We start from the raw sequence: 19033 nt of genomic DNA, 5'->3' as shown, positions 1-19033 counted from the left end.
TATTAAGAACAAAATTGTTTCAACAAAATAACAACAATATTTTGTTAAAAGATATTATGTATAGGGAAATGTTACGGTGTCCACCCGCCGTTTGGGGACACCGTAACTTTTGGCATAATTGACCATTAAAAGGTACAACAAAAACCAGTAATATGTATAACACTGGTCTTACAAAGGCATAACTCCCAAAATCCTCAGAAATTTTGGAGATTTTGGGGGTGATGCCTTTGTAAGGTTTTGGTTATACACATCACTGATTTTGTTATGCCTTTTAATGGTCAATTACGCCAAAAGTTACGGTGTCCCCAAACTGCAGGTGGACACCGTAGCATCTCCCTTATGTATATATACATACATACATATATATATATATACATACATATATATATATACATACATATATATATATATATATACACACACACACACACACACACACTTATATACACCTCTCACATTCACACCCATCTCCATAACCAACCCCACCACCTTATCTTTCCTCCTCTCCCTGCTGCTGCTACTCTCTCTCTCTCTCCTGAAATATCTCTCTCTCCCCTTCCTCCATTTTTCTTGGCCTCTAAGCCACAACCACCACCTCACCACCTGCACCCCCACCTCCTGCACCTACCATGACTTTCCTCTCCTCCTTTCCAGCCCTCTCTCTGCCTCTCTCTGCCTCTCTCTCTCTCTCTCTCTCTCTCTCTCTCACCTGTATCTCTCTCTCTTTCCCTATTTCCTTGGCCTCCACTCCTCTCCCACTCTATAAATACCTCTCCAAAACCCCCTCCAATATCACACCACCTCATTGCCACCTCTGGGATCCAAAAAAGAAAGAAGAAAGAGATAGAAACTTGAGTTTCGGTTATGGAGGTTTAGAGAGAGAAAGAAAGTGGGTTTCGATCAAAACGACGTGCTACGGCCAAATTTGAGGTTCCAAACTTCAATACCATCCTCAAGCATTCCAAACCCATCAACAAGTCCCAAGGAGAAAGCCCCAACAGCCTCGGTTCCAGTCGTCTTCTCCAACGAACCAAAAACACTCCGTTTACGTTTCGAGCTCGTACAACCAAAACTAAGGTAGTAAAACCCTTAAACCACCTTCTCCTAAGTATATTTAAGTGTTTTGAACCGTACCCATGGTCCCTAGAAGGCCCCATGCATCAAAACAAAGCGATAGAAAATTTTGCACTGAAGCAATCCGAAAGTTACGGCCGCGAAGTCAAATGTTGCGGCTGCCATCTCTGACCCGTTTGACCTTGCGGCTGGAGGTCCAACTCAACCTTGCGTCTGGACCATTATTACGTTGCGGCCGTGAACTTTGACCTCGCGTCCAGAGCTCAACCTTGGGGCCAGGTCATTAAATGTTGTATTTTCCATTTTCAAACCTTTGAACGGAGGACCCCGGGCATAGTTTATGAACCGTTTTTGACACCCGATCATGATTTTATTAATTTTTGTATGTATTTAACGAGCTAGAATGAAAGAAATAGGCTTACGGATCAAAACCCAGCAAACTGAAATGTTTACTATGTTTTTCCGAAATGTTAGTAAAACATTACTGTTCATAGACGTTGTTTTTGAAAAGTAGACACTAGAATTACACTTACCCCCTCCTAGTTTGATAAGTATGTTGAGTTTGGTCCAAAGGTATTAATATCATATTATAACTAGTCCCTCAGTTTATAGATATAAATAATAACTAACTATTCTAATAAACAAATAGTACACTATAGTAAAATAAGTATTACTTATGTTGTAACCATTTTATTCATAAAAGCATTAAATTAGTAAATGACTAAATTACCTTTCGTTTGGTTAATGACTAAACCAACCTCTTTAGTATTAATAAAAATACTTGTTCATTTAAGGAAACTTAAAGGCATCGGCCCAATCATAAAATATTAACTATTTTACTTACTTGCATTTTATTAATTGATATACTTGTTATCTCTTTTTGAAATACATCATGTGATAAATTAAAGTTGTTTTTGATAAATAATGTCAGAGTATTCTTTCTTATCACGTTATGAGTCGAATTGATACTTGGACACCATTGTATGATTGAGTTATTGTTTTTCATGCATTGTATCAACTTTAAAGTTCCGATTAAGCTATATTTGATTAAGGTCGAGATCAGGATAACTGGTTGGTATACGCTATGAATCATCTAGAGATATTAGGTAAAGGACGAATTGGAAAATGAATGAATTACGATTTGGAGATGGGTGCGAACAGGGTCTCAGTCTCGTGTTAAGATGAGGGCTAACAGGGGCCCAGTCTTGTGTGTAAGGCGGGTGCGAATAGGGGCCCAGCCTTGTATTATGATGGGTGTGAACAGAAGCCTAGTCTTGTAGGAGGATGAGTGCGAACAAGGGCCCAATCCTGTAGTAAGATGGGTGCGAACATGAGCGCAGTCTTGTAGGAGGATGGGTGCGAACAGGGGCCCAATCCTATGTTAATAAATGTTTATGAGGACCGAATTACTGAAATGGGTGCGAACAGGGGCCCAATTTCAATGATTGCGGCAATCTTAACTAGTGGTATGCCATGGGCAGTTCCAAGAGATCCTCGTGCCCTTGTTATGGCTATAAACAGAATATCTCTTTTTAGAGCCCCGCGTGCAGGACAGGCAGGAGGGGATTGGCTCATGACACGATCATAGTTAGTGATTGGAGGGAAGATCGATCTTATGGAAAAGAACGTAGATTCACGTAAGAGAATAGATTATAAGAAATGGATGATGTGTTATATTTATGTTCTTCAATTGTATTATCTGCTAGCCGTAAAGTAAGGGGTTAATAGGGTAAGGGTTTTATCTTTTGAGTTTCGACTCATGGCATTTAAAAAATGCTAGGTACCAAGGAGGAGCAGTACAACCAACTAGAGGAGTCGTACGTCATCAAAGACCTCCAGGACTAGGATGGGGAGTTTGTCAAACCATGGAGAAACCATTAGAAGTCGTTCTGATCTACTTTTAATACCGTACTTCCAATTCCAAGAAACGTAATCATTAACTCTATACCTTTTCTAAAACTCATATTATGTTATCTTGATAATTCAAATATTAAGACTTCTGCTGCTAAACTCTGTTTTCGAGATTAAAATTCTTCAAAATATTTATTGAATTATTAAATCAAATAAAAATGATTTAATTAACGTGTCCGAAAATTGGGGCATTACAAAATCTATTCGTATACCATCGCATGTCTCTAAGGTCCTATCTAGCATTCAAATCAAGAATCGGTGCAACATACGAAACTTTTTATGAATGGGCCATTGCCCTTAGTCTTGCATGGCCAAGAAGTTAATAATAACGCAAGAAACTTTTATCGAATAAAAGTTTTGATAAACAAAAAAAAAATCTAGGCTCGCATCAATTATTTTAAGAAAATAGATTGATTAATAACTAATTATGTACATTAAATAGGTAAAAATATTAGAATGATTATCATGACCTTAATAGGAGTCCTAATGGTCCTACGCAATATGTTCGGATATTGAAAGTTGGGTTCGAAGGGTCGCAGGATTTTTAAATAAAGATATCACCAAAATTTACCGAAAGTAAAATAATTAGGTAATAAATAAAATATGTTGAGGTTAACAAGGTTTTATCTTAGGCATGCAAAGAGTCTAAAAAAATTATTAGGGTATTAAAAACATGGTTTATGAGGTCGCAATGTTATTTCGTTTGAAAACTTTGAAAGATAACTAATAAATAATTCATAAATAGATAATTAAATAAAAAATATATGATATTAAATACATATGATCTTTGAGGTGTGAGGAGTCTAGGAAAAATAGTTCAGGTGTCAAAAATGTTGTGTAGAAGGTCGCAAAATGGTTTCGATCCATTTTTTGTAAAAACCGAAGGTAGTTTGCATTTGGAAGTCCTGGCCGCAAGGTTTGACCAGGTCAACCGTGCAGTGGAACCCTCTGCCACAACCTCTTGCACTGGTTCTTGTGGTCCGCACCTTACTGCTGCAAGGTTGGACGCTGGGTTCATTTTTTTCATTATTTCGCAATGGTTTTGATGCATGGGTCCATTGGGGCTATAAGTTAGGCCTAAAAATACATAAATATACTTAGAGAAGAGGTTGGATAGGATTATAATACCTTGGTTTGATCGAATTGATTCAAAATCAAAACTTGAATTTTGGAGAAGATGACTTCGGGTTCTTTGATCGGGGGACCTTGGGATCGAATTGATGGTTGTTTGGTGATGCTAGGAGTGGAGGAAAGTGATCGAAAGTGTTAGATTGGATTTCGGTTGGGTCTAGTATACAAACCCACTTTTCTCACTCTAACTTTCTCTCTCTAAAACTCCATGGATTGGAGCTTCAATTGGTCATGGTTTTCTCTTGGTTCTTAGTGGAGTGTGAAGCGTGTAGCAGTGTGCTTGTGGGTCAATGAGGTGGGGTATTTATAGGTGAATTTTAGAGGAGGAGGATAAGATCGAATTTAATGGAGTTGGGTTCAAGGGACTCGAAAATGGACGGATTGGGATTGTTTTTAGGGTCAGAGGGGTGGCATGTGAAGTCACTAGTCCAAGTAGTTTATTCGGCAAAAGGGCCAAACAGGAGGAGAGCTCCTGAGAAGACATTGGTCCAAGTAGTTGATAAAGGACCAGTTACATGTGAAGTGACTGGTCCAGGCAATTTATTCGGCGATGAGATAGTCGAACAAGGAAAGAACTCCAATCAAGTGCTGGAGCAAAGGGAATACTCTAGGAGGTTCCAGGACAGTGGTGTTCTATAAAGGAATACGATCCCGAGAATATAGAATACAGGAAAGATACCCAACAGGAATGGAATGTTCGGCTAGTTACAGAAAAGAGTCCTAAAAGGACTAAGGTAATGAATTGATAAGGGAACGAGAGTCCAAGATATCCTGGGTTTCCTATACGAGATAGGAATCCTAGGGTGACAGGGATATGCTTGGGCAGCAACCATCTATGAATCTATAAATATGAGGTAAATCTAAAGGTAAAATGTACGCAATATGCAGCACTTTGCATTATTCGAGTTTCCTACTGATAATTAGGGATTATTGCTAATATGTGATACTAACTTAGGCATCGGAGGGCCTTTGCCACGAGAGGCAAAAGTGCGCTCACCCCTTCTCTGTTTTGCAGATTAGGTTTCCGACGACGAACTAGGGTTCTGGTGAAGAGGCACGTGAAGCCGTTACACTCTTGTGCTGTTCAAAGCCTCTTTCGTTTTTCTCCACTTACAGAGAGATTGCCACAGTCCTCAACTGTTAGGAATTCTAAAAAAAATAAGTTTCTTTTTCCTCTGGGATTTATAAATATCTTTCTTTATTTCTTCTTAATCATTGCTAGGATCTTTCCAAAAACAAAAAAAAGAATCTTTCTTTTTTCTAGATTTTATTCATTTCTTTCTTTTTTGCTAAGATCTTTTCAAAACAAAAAAGGTCTTTCATTTTTCCTATAGGTTTTACAAATTTGTTTCTTTCTTAATTTTTTTTAATTATCACCAGCATCTTTAAAAAAGAAAAGAAAAAGAAAAGTAGGGGCTTTGTCAATATATGATCTCTTGATCACATAATTGTTGCATGATTGCCCGTTGTATTGCATTGTTACTTGATCACATAACTTCATAGTACTAGTACGTTGTTCAACCACTTGGTTGCATGCATGGTACGTGGGTCATCATATTGGGGGCAATAGGCGTTGGTACACTCTGCACAATCACTTGATTTGGGATGTCTCAACATGAATGTAATTAGGCTTTTGCTTCTCTTAGATTTGCTTTTAGACTTAGCGGTGACAGTTGTGGCCGCCGATATCTCAGAAGCCCTTTCCCTCAGAAGTTGATAGCGTCGTGATTATAATGGAAAACCATGAGCTTGCCCAACAAGTCAAGGACATCAAAGCTGCCTTGACTCGCTCAAAAGGAGATCAAATCCTTGATTTTGATGGACTCTGCCTTTTTCCAAATGCCAAATTGCTAGAGAAGTTCAAGATGCCTAATATTGAGAAGTTCAATGGCACTGGCAGTCCCACCAGTCATGTCCACCATATCATCAACACCCTGAAAACTTATGGGCCTGAATGATGAACTCATTGCCCAACTTTTTCAAAGGATTCTCACAGGCAGTGCTCTAGGCTGGTTTCTCATTCTGGACTTCACTAAGTACAAGGGGTGGCAAGAAATTGCTAATGCTTTCATCAATCAATATGCCTACAATGTCCAGATTGAGGTAACCACTCGAGATTTGGAGATACTCAAATAAAAGCCAAATGAGAGCTTTGCCAATTTTCTTACTAGGTGGAGAAAAAAAGCCTCACAGATGAAAACTCTTCCCTCAGAAGAAGACCGAGTCAGAATGGTGGTAAGAAATTTACAGCCATAATTCTTGAGGCACATGTATTCCCAAGCAATTTGTACTTTTAAGTGCCTCTATGCTACTGGATTGCAAGTTGAAGATGGCCTTAATCAAGGATTACTTGACAATGGAGAAGTCAGCCACAAGGTAGAGACAAGCACAAATACCAACAATGATAGTGGTATTAATGTGGTGAGATATCATCACAAGCGTAAAAGGGAATTTGTTCCTCTTGGAATGAAGTTAGAAGATGTGATCCACATCGTAGAAGCAACAGGCGATCTTAAACCATTACAACCAAAATTTCCTAGTAATCTTGCACAGAAGAGTAGGGAGTATTGCAAGTATCACTAAGTGACTGGCCATTCCATTGAACAATGTGGGGCTTTCAAGAATGCAGTCCAGGATCTCATCGATCAAGGGATAGTTGATCCAACCAAGGTGGATGATTGAGAAGTGGCGGCCAAATTCTGTCATGTGTTTTGAGTCAGTTTTTTTTATGAGTCTCAATTAGCTAATCTTCGGGCCTTTCTTTTTGCCCTTATTTGCCTTTTTCTCGAGTTTGTTCTCCTTAAGGAATTTAAGTCTTGAGTTTATTTTCTTTTGAAATTAAAGGCATTTTGTTCATCATGGTTTTGAACTAACTCTTTGCACTCAACATGAAATGTTAATCTCTCCTGGAATATGAATCCCTTTAGACATGAACTACGAATGGTCTGATTCTCTGTAGAGATACGTACGCACCTTAGGGTCGGCCACATTTTTGAAAATGTTTTCTCTTGTGCTAATTTGCTGCCATGGAATACTCATGATAACATTAACTGTTGAAAACAATCCTCGAGGGTTTCAAAGTAATCTCGTGATATCGCTTGAAACACATCATGATCACTTGAATTGTCAAAGAGTTTTCAAAACAAACTATGACCCATGTCATTTCTGTTGAGTTAAGGAGGAGTTGAAAATATTTGTGTGCTCTCAAGAGGAACATGCTATTGAAGATAGAAGGAAAAAATAAGCTCGCTAGATTGAAAACCCGCAAGGGCGGTCTAGGCAAAAGTTAGAGCATGAAATGAAAATTTAGCCATGTCTCCATGCACTCACTTTGAGTCTCAAGACTTGTCCTCGATTTTGAAGAACCACTTGGTTAAACATCAAAGCCTTTTAATCTCTTGGTTAGGATTCTAGTTGCTCTGTCATGTGATTCAAAATGAAGAAAGACCATCATTTCTCTATCCAAACACTTATCTCTTGCTAGCGATATTGAGTCTCTGAATAGTTTCTTTCAAATAAAGCCTGCTAGACAGCCATCCCTCACACTGGGGTAGATAAAAATGCAATGAGAGATGATTAGAAAATGGAAAGTGAGCCCCCATCATATGAGGGGTATTTTGAAAAGAAAAGAGGAAGAAAAAAAATCATCCCTTCTAAAATAGGGAAGCATTTTGAAGAATACATCCGTTCTGATCCAAAAACAAGGGGCATTTTAGAGAAACAACTCTTTCATACAAAATGGAGTGATTAGATGGCTGCTAGCCTTTGAACCCGCATGAGTAGAAAGTAGATTTGAGCCGTTATATCCCTTTCTTTCTTTAGCCAACACCCTAGCCTACAATATGGTCCATAATAAAGTCCTCTCGGATTGAAGAACGCGACTTAGCAACAAGGTCCTAGATACTAGGGGTATAACCAATGTGGAAGGTATGGACCAGGAAAAGAGGCAAAGGGGCATAACTGCATCCCTTTTTTTAGAAGAAGAACACAATCTCCCAAGAGGCGTGCAGTGGTCACTTATCAATCCTACTCAAATAGTCAATTCACCCTAAGACAGTAAACTCGCTAAGGGCATGGGTTCATGGAATTGTTTTTTGTCTCTTGACGATTGAGTGGTTTGAATGTGATTCATGTAGATAAAATGATATGGTTTTGAAATCCCCAAGGAAAAACTTTCAAAATTGATTTTATCCCAAGTATTTTTGACACAGCAATACAAGCACAATTGCTTATTAACAAATTTTCACGGAGATAACATGGGTTTCCCATTTCATGAGGAGTGTAGCTAGAAGGTTCCTTGGCCATACAGTGTGTTAGCAGCATCGCTGGAGTGTTGTAATCTTTCAAGTCTCTTGGGTCTCATCATCTTCTTTGTCATAACCATTTGGCTAGCATAGAGTTTGTAGCCATCTTATGGTGTAGGAGAAGCACTAGCTTGAGTACGCGAAAGTTGAGATGTCCCAAAACAATTGTTTGCATATCACCATAATCACGTGGTTGTTTAACGTGTAGTTTAAGCAGTTGCATTGGCATCTTGGCCCACACAATTGATTTGTTTACATGAGCACCTCACTATTTAGTCTTATCTAGACATTTCCCTGGGCCTCTTTGGCCCGCACATTTGATTCACTTTCATGTCTTTGTGGTTATTTGGTCTTGCATTGGTCTCTTGATCTAATACTTAATTTTTGTCTTCACTACTACATGTTGCTTGCATTATAAATGTGTTTGATTATCTGTTGGTGTGACACCTCTTGGCTCTAAAGAGAAAAAAATAGGCATTATCCCTTGATACCTTAGGTCTCTCAACCACTATGCCCCTTGGCATTACATCTCTCGATGAATTGGGTCTCTCGACCACTATGCCTTTTGATGTACTAGGTCTCTTGACCTATTCACATCTCAACTGTCGCATTCTGGTAGTGCCACGCTTATGTTTGCGTATTGTCGGGCACATATTTCAACAATCCTGTGCCTCTGTTCTGTGGCCCTGAGTTCTTATCTGACAGCTTTGTGCTCTGATCATCCAATGGATTCGCCACAGCATCATCCCAAGTTTAGAAGCGCTTTAAAGCCCTAAAAGGTTCAGTCCCATGCAATGAAGCAAGGTCAATTCACTCTTTTGACGAATTCTAGCAAAACCCATGACCGAGTTGAGGAAAAAGGGGGGAATGGCGATCAACGTCAAGAGTGGCCACCAGCAGTGGCAAGTGGAACAGCTAATCAAGGAAAGGAAGGATGAGGAATGAAGTCTCTGAGGAAACTAGGAGAATCGAATCCCTCGATTTTTGGTCTATACTTCTATCAACTGGCCTGGAAATCCATTTCCCAAAAATGGTGATATTAGTCTACTGCTTGTAAGCAATTATGAAGTTCTGGGTTCGTGAACAACAAAAACAATGATGGAGGATGATGGAAATGGCCTTGGGGGCACTCCCAAGCAAATGCAATACAGTCAGAGCTAGCCTTAGGGGCATCCCCAACCACGAGGAATATTAAACATCAATGGTGGACCTGCATTGGGACTTTTTCGAAGAAGCTTTCCCCGTAGTAGCAAGCTAGCAATTATCTGTCACTTGACCTTTGAGGACTATGAACTCCGAGCTATCACTCGCAAAACCCAAGGATCTTTGATACCTTAACCTCAGGCTCTTCGCCCCAATTACTATACTCCGGAAGTATGACAGTCGTTACATCTCCACACCCATAAGCTACTCAGAGGCTCTACACCCACTACTTCAAGTCACTATCAGCAGCTTCAAGCTTACCATCTCAGCGGCTCAATGCCCATAAACTCAGTATCTCGACTGGCTCTATGCCGTAACAATCAACAAGACATCGTTTGTTCTCAAGCTCGACGCTTGAATGCTCGAATTTCTACACTTTGAATGTTCGAAGCTCTTCGAATGCCCAACCACTGTGTACTGGATGCTTAAGTTCTGCACTTGAATGCTCAAGGTCTATGCTTGAATGCCCAACCACTGCGTACTGGATACTTAAAGCCTATACTTTGAATGCTCGAACTTTACCCTCTAAATGCTCGAGCTCTATGTTCTGAATGCTCAAGTCCAGAACTTGAAAGAAGCTCTACGCTTAAAAACAAACACACACGCATGGGCCCGTGCACATGAGCATCAATTGCATCACCATTGTCATCATCAAGTCTGCATCACCATTATCATTATGTCTAACCATCATCATCATATACATGTTCTGCATCTGTCTCATGCAACTGGTTATTCCTACATACAACCGGTTCTATGCCTCGGTTCCATCACTTCAAACTCTAAGCTCTGACCCTCGGGCTCTTGCCTTATGATTGAAACCGGCTCTACGCCTCGGTTCCATCACTTCAAGCTCCGTGTTCCTGTTACTGGCCTCATGCCACCATATCTCAAAACTGGCGTCTGATTTGTCTCTAGAAGATGGTTTGGATTCCACCCCAATTACATCAATTCCATCAAGCTCATTCACAAGGATATGCTACTATACCGAGCTCTTCTCAGTCAAAGTAAGGATGATCAAAAAAAGTAAACAACGTTTTATTTTTCTTTATTGCCTCTGAACAACGGTTGGTCTGAATTTCCCTCAGATAATACGTAGGCAGCCTCCCGGCCCGACCATATCTAAAACTTTTTTCAAAAAACCTTTGGGAATAGTGGTTCAACCAAATTGAAGTTGTTTTACGACTTTGACTCTTACTTAAACATGTCTCGCGATCCGTCTAAGTTCAGTCAAGAGCGGCATCTGTAGACACCCCAATTTGGCCTAATGATTATTTCAAGTCCCACCTTGGGGACCATCCCGATGATGAATGGATACAGTGATTGTTGATTGACTTCTTGTGAACCCATGGACTTATGGTGAGTACTTTTAGCCACTTAGAGGACCCAATCTAGAGCCAAATAGCATTTCAAACAGAAATACAATATCCTAGGAAAATCTATCTTTCGGCTGTAACTTTGATCTCACGGCCTCAACTTCATTCTTTCACCTGTGAAACATGTTGTTTGAAAATCTCCCTGAGACATTGATCCTTCAGCCGCCAGGTCCATCCTTCGGCCGCGTAATCATTCACTCGGCCACCAGATCCTTTGAACGGCCGCCAGATCGTCTATTTTCCAGATTCTGGAATGTTCTGTCAATTGTTTGATCAGTTCACAAAACTCTAGCAGCCTTTTTTCCGATGCGTTCAGGCTACATAAAGAGATTGCCATGAAGAGTTTGTGTTGCCCTACATTATTAATTCAATCGTGCATTTTGATTGGTTGGAGTGAGTCACCGATTGCGTATATAAGGAGCCTTTGGGTTCCGAAATCAACACATCACAATCATCCTCAAAAGTCACGAATCTGTGCCAAATACTCTTCCATATGCGCTTTACAAAAACCCTAACCCCCCGAAGGCAGCCGCAATCTGATGATCAAACCCCCGAAGTACATATCCTAACCCTAGGGTTTTTGAGAAGCAAATCAGTCAATCACCTTCAATCCAAAGCAATTGTGCACTGAGGGATAAAGGTGGTGAGGCCCAAGGGCCTATGGTTTAGTTTGTCTTATGTTTTCATGCTTGAATCGTATCATTTTGAGTTTCTGATTAACTGTTCGTTCTGGTGTGAGGAAGAACATCAACTGGGGGATCAATTCTTCGGTCGATACATCAATTCAGAAAGATTCCTCGGCCGTGACATCTATTCACTGGCCGAGGGATCCATTCTCTGAGACAGCCTGTTTCTTTTCTGCTTATTTTGATGCATGCTTCAATTATCATTTTTGGTCACCTTACAAACTGTTAAAGGCTAAAATCAATTTATGTGTTTTGAATTAAATAAAGCAAGTACTAATCATATGTTGAACGATTATGGGCTAGTCTTACGACTGGGCAAAGAGGGGTGCCTAACACCTTCCCCTTATTGTACTCTTGGCTCCCATACCCGGAATCTCTATCTTTTTTCTATTTTTTATAAACTAGGTGGCGACTCTATTTTGATGATAACCGTTATCGTGTGGCGATATTCCTAGCCATGGGAATATCCACAATCTTGGTTTATGAAGTGGAACCAAACAAACAACGATCAATCTATACGGTGAATACCTCATTTGGGAGGTGTCTACACCCGCAAGGGCGGCTTAGGCAAAAACTAAGGCATAAAGAGCTCGCTAGACTGAAAACCCACAAGGGCGGTTTAGGCAAAATCAAGAGCACAAAAGGAGAGGAAAATACTCGAATGAACCTTTGCAAAAAAAAATAAAATATCTTTTTGGAACTATGTTTATGGTCTGATTCCCTCCATGGGATATGTAGGCAGTCTCCAGATTGAGATTCGGCCGTTGCTATCACTATCACTTCCGAATTTTTAAGTCTATCATAATGCATATCCACCGTCAAACCATGGCAAGGACATTTCAATAAAGCAACCAATGTTTCATTATTTTCTATGGAAAAAGGAAGAACAAGCTTCAACAATTCTTAATCTATGAAAGCTAGAATCAAACAAAGAACACCTTTTAAAAAGCATAAGCAATGTGTCAATCTCTAGGTCGTCCTTCTCTTTGCACTCTTGTCTTCCAAAAGGTTTTTCTCCAACCAGAGTTTGTATGAACTTGATAGCTTGTCAACACAATTCTCAGCAACATCTTGCATCACCCGACTTGGCCATAGATGAAGCACATTGCGACAAAGGTTGGCATCATGGGCCTTGGAAACAGCATACTCAGGATCACCCAAGACTTTGACTTGTTTAGCTCCGAATTGTCTTTGAAAAAGGACAGGAAAGTAGAAAGTGACTTGAGTGATACCAATCATCGCAACACCGAAATGGCTCATTGTGCTGACAGTCATGCTTTCGATACCATACCAGGAACAAACCCATTGAATCCAATCACTCTTGCAAGTCTCCATCCATGCCTTCCAAGCAGCCTCAGTTGAAAATTGTCTAGTCACACGACACTCCATGTAGTGGTCTGAACTATAGGGAAGCTGCTTTGGCGCATCCCATACCGTCAGCTTCTCAAATAACCATACCTATAGAAAACAAGGGAAAATTGTGAGCTGTGAGAACATGTGAGTCAAAACAAAAGAGCGATGAGTGGAAAGATAATTTGGAGAATAAATAACCAAGCAAAGAGTGAACCTGAATTAACAAAGGACTACCTGAGAACTGGACCGTTGGGTTGACCCTCACTACATCAAGACCTATCAAGGTCTCTGCCAACACTAAATCAGCAAAACCTACACGGTTTCCAATCTGCTAGGCGAAATCAAGCAGCATAGAATCAGCATGGCCAGAGGGGGGCCCGAGCAAGTGATAATGGAGAAGACAGACACATAGCGCATGAAAGCACGCCTTTTGTTGAGGAATCTAGTGATGAGCTTCAGCTACACCAAAACGTTGAATAAGTTGCAGGGTTTCCAACCTTCCATTCACCATGAAAAATTTGACTTCGCGTTTCTGAATTTGAAGTAAGGCCTTCAAAAGGTTGCCACGATTAAACAAAGGGTTAGGGGCAATGAGACCTTCTTTATCCAAATGCCCTATAATAGCTGAGAACTCCTTAAAGGTAGGGCACAATTCTTCTATTCGAAATCGAAAAACGTGAAGAACAGGATCCCACAAGCTAGTGGTTGCACAAAGAAAAGCAAAATTCACAGGAACTTGGCGAAGAGAGAAGAGAAAGTCCATACCAAAGGACTTAAAGTGTAGACGGTCGAGACCGATGAAGGAATCCAACCACTGATCAAGAACCGGTTGCGCCATATGTAAGAAACTGCTGCTGACGAACCATCGGGTTTGTAGAACGCGTACTTATAGGCTAGGTTGAGTCCTAGTTCGAATCGCAATCGGATTCTAAAATCCACATTAACCAGGTCGGTCTCTCGGCTGGCACTTCGATATAACGGCTGTAGGATCGATTCCCCGGCCCATGAAAATCAAGGCTGACTCAAAGTCAACCCAGGAAGATGAATCGATCCCTCGGCCGCTTGATCGATCTCTTGGCCACCAAAACGACTGTTTTACAGAGAAGTTCCACAGTTCTACTTAATTTGTTGAGATACAATTTTCATACTAAAAGAAAGGGCACAAATGTAGCATACACAATCACATATCAGAGCAAAAGATTTTGTTTCATGTAACAAAAACTCTTTACATCACAAGGTGAATCATCTCACATTTCCTAAACAAACTATACATCGGTTTCCTGTCGACTAACCTATGCAGGAAGAAAAATAGAAAAAAACAAGAAAGAAAGAGAAGAGGATGCTGAATCCTCTGGTGGTCCGAACACCAGAGACCAGCTGCAAAAAAGAAGAGGACACCCCCGAGGTGACGTATACCAGAGAAGTACTACGATGCAGAAGAGACATCACATGGCTCAAAAGAATCACCACATGGCCCAGAAAAATCATCATACCGCGTACAAGCGCCACCCCAGGAGTTTTGCGTCACGGAAGCAAGCCCCCCATGCAAGGGTCCCTAATCAAGCATCAAGACAAAATCGAGAACATCGCGGACTCTCTCCGCAATCGCTGACCGCACGTCACCCTTGGCCCGGACCCGACGGGAATGAAGGAGAGAAGAAGTGAAGAGGTCATCGGTGGAGGTCTTCGGTAGAATAGAACGAAGAGAGAAGGAGACAAGTGAAAATAAAAACGCCGAAGTCTCGGCTTTTATAGGGCACTGAAAATCAAGCGATTAAGCAGCCAAGACTTTGATCTTTCGGTCGAGATATCCATTATGCGGCCACTGAATCGATCTCCTAGCCTCATAATCTATTTCCTACAATAGATCCTGCTCGGTGCACCAAATTCAAGCAAAAATGAGGTTTTGGGTCCTCGACCAATAATACCATTAATCAACATTGATTGAATCAGCCTTGGGGGCATGCCCGAACATAAGGAAGCTCTCTCTCCATAACAGTAAGTACCGGTCACTTGATCACCAAGGATTATCAAACCCGAGCTCTTGCTCCATGCTTGCCTACAACAGTCAAGCTACTCAACCATTCCTATTAGCAGGTCTAAGCTCACTCAGCAGCCCCGTGCCTACTGCCTCAGTCGTTCAGCCACCTTGCATTCATTTACCAATGAAGTTTCATATTTAAGCCATCTCGGTAACTTCACCAAGCTCACTCTCAGAGGCCTTGTGCTTCCCATCACCGCCACCCAATAGCTCCATGCTTGTACAACGGTTCTACGCTCAATCAACAGTTCCATGCCTATCTTCTCTATGTTCGCTACTTCAGCAGCTTTAAGCACGCCCAACAGCTCTAAAGCTCACTCAACAGCTCTGAGCTAACCATCTCAGCGGCTTTTCGCCCATAATCACCTCAGCAGCACCACGTACTCATCAGCACTATGCACATCACCTCAGCGGCTCTATGCCCATACTTACTTTCACTCAGTAGCTCCACGCCCATAAACTCAAGCTACTCAGCAGCTTTATGCTCGCTATCTCAGTAGTTCCAAGCTCATTGCTATCAAGCTACTCAGTGGCTTTATGCCCGTGTTCACCATCTCTGCGGCTCTACACCCATGCTCTAGCTATCTCAGCAGCATCACATACTTAGGAGGCTCTACTCCCATAATCGCCCCAGGCTCTATACTCGTTCTCACTATAGCTCAGTAGTTCTACGCTTAGTAGCTCCGTGCCCGCTATCTCATTATCTTAGCGGCTCTACACCCAAGTCAACCGTCTCAGCAGCTCTACGCTCGCCACCCCAATAACTTCACATCCATTAACTATTTTAGCAGCTCTACGCTCGCTACCTCAGTGGCTCTACGCCCACTATCTCAGCGGCTCTACGCCCATTATCTCAAACTAGCTCTATGTCGCAACATCCACCAAGATATCATCTTTTCTCAAGCTCCACGCTTGAATGCTCAAAATCCAACATTTTGAATGCTCGAAGCTCTTCGAATGCCCAACCACTCTGTACTGAATGCTCAAGTTCTACACTTGAATGCTCAAACTCTACGCTTGATTGCCCAACCATTGCGTACTGGATGCTTAAAGCCTGTACTTTGAATGCTTGGACTCTACCCTCCGAATGCTCGAGCTCTACACTCTGAATGCTCAAGTCCAGAACTTGAAAGAAGCTCTACGCTTAATTCAAACACACAAGCACTGCCCCGTGCACATATTGCATCACCATTATCACATCGAGTCCGCATCATCATATCTATTATCACATCTAACCATCATCACCATCAGACATACTATGTTTTGCATCTCTCTTCTCACTCATGAAATAGGTCAATCTTGCAATCAACCGGCTCTGCGCCTCGATTTTATCAATTGGTCCAGTGTCTCGATCCTCTAGCTCTACGCCAAAATTTATGATGGAAAAGCTCCGTGCTCAGGCCTTCAGACTGCAACCAGCTCTACGCCTTGGTTCTATCACCTCGAGCTCTATGCCCCGACTCTTAGGCTCTCGCCTTATGATTGATACCAGTTCTATGCTTCGGTTCTATCAAACTCCATACCCCGACTCTTCAGGTTCTCGCCTTATGACTGCAACTGGCTGCGTGCCTCGGTTCTCTCATCGTAAGCTCCGTGCTCCAGTTACTGGCCTTATGCACCCCATATCTCAAAATCGGCGTCCAATTGTCTCTAGAAGATGGTTTGGATTCCATCCCAATTACATCAATTCCATCCAGCACATTCACAAGGATAGGCTACTCTACCGAGCTCTCATCAGTTAAAGTAAAGATGATCAAGAAAAGCAAACGACTCAACTGTTGTGTATTGATCTACCCCAAAATACTAAAGATGCACTCCACAAAAATATTCCCCCGGCAGCCCTGTGTTCCTTCAACTACTCTTCGCAAAAATCCTGGAATAGCCCAGGTATGTTGCACTACGGCTTTTAAAGCCCGAAGGTACGTCTTCCGTCTCAAACCCTCTAACTTTTTATTTTTCTTTATTGCCCTCAAACTACAGCTGGTCTGAAATTCCCTTGTAGAATACGTAGGCAGCTTCCCGGCCCAATCATAGCTAAAACCTTTTTCAAAAACCCCTTGGAATAGTGGTTGGACCAAATTGAGTTGCTGTGACGGCTTTGACTCTTACTTAAACATGTCTTGCGATCCGTCTAAGTTCAGTCAAAGAGAGGCATCTGTAGACACCCCAATTTGGCCTAACGATTATTTCAAGTCCCACCTTGGGGACCATCCCAATGATGAATGGATACAGTGATTGCTGATTGACTTCTCGTGAACCCATGGACTTATGGTGAGTACTTTTAGCCACTTAGAGGACCTAATCCATAGCCAAATAGCCTTTCAAATAGAAATATAGTATCCTAGGAAAATCTATCTTTCGGCCATAACATTTATCTCACGGCCTCAACATCATTCTTTCACCCATGAAACATGTTGCTTGAAAATCTCCCTGAGAGATCGATTCCTCAACAACTAGATCGATTCTTCGGCCGCCTAATCCATCCATCAGCCGCCAGATCCTTTAACCGGTGGCCAAATAGTCTATTTTCCAGATTCTAGAATGTTTGTCATACGTTTGATCCAATCCCCAAACCCTAGCAGCTTTTCTCTGATGCGTTCGGGCTACGAAAGCAGATTCGTCTAGAGATCTTATTGCCATAGAATTCCTTATTGATTCACGCCATTTGATTGGCCGGAGTGAGTCGCCAATTGCCTATATAAAGAGCCCTTAGGGTTCCAAAATTCATTTGTTCATAATCACCATCTCTAACAACGAAACTCTACCAATATACTTTCTCACATCCCCTCTACAAAAGCCCTAACATCCCGAAGGCAACCACGATCCAACAATCAAAACCCGAAGTTCAAAACCCTAACCCTAGGATTTTTCGTGAAGCAAACAGTCAATCTCCTTCAATCCGAAGCAATCAAGCCACTGAGGGATCAAGGTGGTGAGGCCCAGGGGCCTTTGGTTCATTTTATTTTTAGTATATGCATGCTAATCATAGTACTTTAACTCTCTGTTAGTTGTTTAGTCTGGTGTGAGGAAGAATATCGGTTGGGTCTTCAATCCATCGGCCGGTACATCAAACCAGGAGGATCCCTCGGCCGTGACATCTGTTCACCAACAGCGGGATGCATCTCCTCAGGACAGATTTGTTTTATATATCCTGCTTATTTTGATGCATGCTTTCAAATCATCGTACTTGTTCACCTTATCAACTGTTAAAGGCTAAAAATAGGCTATATGTTAGAGTTAAATATAACAAGCATTAATCATATGTTGGATGATTATGGGCCAGTCTTACGGCTGGGCAAAGAGGGGTGCCTAACACCTTCCCCTTAGTGTACTTTTGGCTCCCGTACCCGAAATCTCTATTTGTTTTTCCTAGTTTTATAAAGTGGGTGGCGACTTTGTTCTGATGATAATCGCTATCGTGTGGCGATGTTCCTAGCCATGGGAATATCCACGATCTTGGTTTATGAAGCAAACAACCAAACAAACAAACAATGATCAATCTGTATGGCGATGCCTCGCTTGAGAGGTGTCTACAGTGCACTGGTAGGTGGCCCCATGTGAAGGTGCTTGATAATAATGCCTAACAGGTGCACTGGTAGGTAGCACCATGCGAGGGTGTTCGGCAATGATGCTTAACAGGTGCGTTGGTAGGCACAGGGTGTTCGGCAATGATGCCTAACAGGTGTGCTGGTAGGCAAAAGGTGCTAGGACATGATGCCAAATAGGTGCACAACACCTGAGGTTGCTAGGCAGTGACACTGAACAGTGTTGGCTGCACCACATAAAGGTGCTTGTTGGTATGGCCGAACACGTGATATTGTTCAATGAGTTAGCCTAACACGTGGTACAGGTGCACCGTAATACCTATGCACCGCCGATGCACATTGGACCAACTTTATCTGGATCGCTGATGTGGTGTGGTAGTATAATGTTCCAGAAGGTTCTAGAAAGGAAATC

This window comes from Rhododendron vialii, chromosome 2a (genome assembly GCF_030253575.1).
Source record: "Rhododendron vialii isolate Sample 1 chromosome 2a, ASM3025357v1".
In the NCBI taxonomy this organism is placed as follows: Eukaryota; Viridiplantae; Streptophyta; class Magnoliopsida; order Ericales; family Ericaceae; genus Rhododendron; species Rhododendron vialii.
This window is presented reverse-complemented; position numbering follows the sequence as displayed.